At 35.3% G+C, this 2,500-nt stretch overlaps 3 non-coding genes across 3 annotated transcripts in view; all 3 read right to left on the minus strand.

Moving 5' to 3' along the window:
• TRNAS-AGA (transfer RNA serine (anticodon AGA)) overlaps positions 1-73 on the minus strand; it is an 82-nt gene extending 9 nt beyond the window's left edge. Inside the window, exon 1 of the tRNA in view lies at positions 1-73. This exon is cut by the window's left edge and continues 9 nt beyond it. This is a non-coding gene — a tRNA (tRNA-Ser).
• Positions 74-312: 239 nt separating this feature from the next.
• TRNAY-GUA (transfer RNA tyrosine (anticodon GUA)) lies at positions 313-402 on the minus strand. Its single transcript is given in 2 exon segments — positions 313-348; positions 366-402. It is a non-coding gene; the product is annotated as a tRNA-Tyr (tRNA).
• A 944-nt stretch (positions 403-1,346) lies between these two features.
• TRNAS-AGA (transfer RNA serine (anticodon AGA)) lies at positions 1,347-1,428 on the minus strand. The gene has a single exon. It is a non-coding gene; the product is annotated as a tRNA-Ser (tRNA).
• Positions 1,429-2,500: the final 1,072 nt, after the last annotated feature.

The following is a 2,500-nucleotide window of genomic DNA, read 5'->3' on the forward strand; positions in this document are numbered from 1 at the left end:
CAGGATTTGAACCTGCGCGGGGAGACCCCAATGGATTTCTAGTCCATCACCTTAACCACTCGGCCACGACTACCCCTCATGCAATGAGATGTTTTCACAAAAGTTTCTCTATGGGTTGAGCTACTTCATTTCAGGCTGTGAGGATGACTGAAGTAATATTGTATCAGAGATGATTTCCATGGGAAGTTAATCCTGACCACAGTGACCTGCGTTAATGATTTTTAAAATATAACTTGGAGAATGCTTTATACTTGGTATAGTTTTGGGTTTGTAAAATGTCAGTACTGACATCTAAGTTTATCAAAAGCGTCATCCTTCGAGCCGGAATTGAACCAGCGACCTAAGGATTTCTGTTCCAATCTCCTCTACAGTCCTCCGCTCTACCAGCTGAGCTATCGAAGGATTCCATGATCATACAGCTGTGATATTACGGGCTATTAAAATGATTGAGTGTTAATTTTAAACATTATCAACCTTCCAAGCAAAATGAAAAATGATTTGACTACACAAAAGAGATTCAACTACTTATTCCTGTGTTGCTTTATCACACAAATTGTCATGTTTAATCATTTGGAAAATATCACTAATAGTTTGACTTATATTTGTGCAATTACTATCAACTGGCTACAGAGCTAGTTTGGAAAGTACTTTCTATAGATTTTTTAGTGTAGCCAAACTTACATCAAGATTAGAGATGCTTGAGCCTATCAAACCTTCTACACTCTTTTAAATTTTGCTTGTTTTGTAAACTAATCAAGTGTTCCAGGAATGATGGGGATATTCCATTGTTTGTTCTGATTTGACAATTCATTTTGGACAATGAGCGGCCCTTTTGAGCTAGTGAAGATAATTGTGCTACATGAGAGTATGCACAGACAATTATTTTTATTTTTTTGCATTAAAGCACAATTTTTAATAATTGTGCTTTTTCTTTTTTTGCATAAAGCACATTTTTTAATAAAGGAGAGGTTAATGATATAATAATTAGCACTGAAAGTCATCTGACACGATTTGAAAGTAAAATGTTGTGCATTGAAAGTAACCAAAGCTCTTTTTACTTTGAGTGGACATCATTTTCTTTCAAATGAATTTGATATTTTGCTAAATGTACAAAACTTTCTTACAAATTTGACATTCAAAATGCATTTGTAATTAATAAATGCTGCTTAGAATGGCTGCTGAGATTCCTGGGCTCAGTCTCAAGTAGAGGAGGAGAATGACGGATAGAGAAAGAGAGAACAGGCAGGCATCCTAAAGATTTTGATGTGCCAGTTCCTGACTCACCCTGAGCAACACTGGTTTCAAGCTTTTGGTAAATTTTCTGAAAAATAAAACAACCATGTGGTCGTAGTCGGCAGGATTTGAACCTGCACGGGGAGACCCCAATGGATTTCTAGTCCATCGCCTTAACCACTCGGCCATGACTACCTCTCATTCAATGTGATGTTTCACAAAAGTTTCTCTATGGGTTGCGCTACTTCATTTCAGTCTGTGAGGATGACTGAAGTAATATTGTATCAGAGATGATTTCCATGGGAAGTTAATCCTGACCATAGTGACCTGCGTTAATGATTTTTAAAATATAACTTGGAGAATGCTTTATACTTGGTATAGTTTTGGGTTTGTAAAATGTCAGTACTGACATCTAAGTTTATCAAAAGCGTCATCCGTTGAGCCGGAATTGAACCAGCGACCTAAGGATTTCTGTACCAATCTCCTCTACAGTCCTCCGCTCTACAAGCTGAGCTATCGAAGGATTCCATGTTCACACAGCTGTGATATTACGTGCTATTAAAATGATTGAGTGTTAATTTTAAACATTATCAACTTTCCAAGCAAAATGAAAAATGATTTGACTACACAAAAGAGATTCAACTACTTATTCCTGTGTTGCTTTATCACACAAATTGTCATGTTTAATCATTTGGAAAATATCACTAATAGTTTGACTTATATTTGTGCAATTACTATCAACTGGCTACAGAGCTAGTTTGGAAAGCACTTTCCATAGATTTTTTAGTGTAGCCAAACTTACATCAAGATTAGAGATGCTTGAGCCTATCAAACCTTCTACACTCTTTTAAATTTTGCTTGTTTTGTAAACTAATCAAGTGTTCCAGGAATGATGGGGATATTCCATTGTTTGTTCTGATTTGACAATTAATTTTGGACAATGAGCGGCCCTTTTGAGCTAGTGAAGATAATTGTGCTACATGAGAGTATGCACAGACAATTATTTTTCTTTTTTTGCATTAAAGCACAATTTTTAATAAAGGAGAGGTTAATGATATAATAATTAGCACTGAAAGTAATCTGACACGATTTGAAAGTAAAATCTTGTGCACTGAAAGTAACCAAAGCTCTTTTTACTTTGAGTGGACATCATTTTCTTTCAAATTAATTTGATATTTTGCTAAATGTACAAAACTTTCTTACAAATTTGACATTCAAAATGCATTTGTAATTAATACATGCTACTTAGTATGGCTGCTGAGATTCC

The sequence above is a fragment of the Pseudophryne corroboree genome, chromosome 4 (genome assembly GCF_028390025.1).
Source record: "Pseudophryne corroboree isolate aPseCor3 chromosome 4, aPseCor3.hap2, whole genome shotgun sequence".
NCBI classification, from domain to species: Eukaryota; Metazoa; Chordata; class Amphibia; order Anura; family Myobatrachidae; genus Pseudophryne; species Pseudophryne corroboree.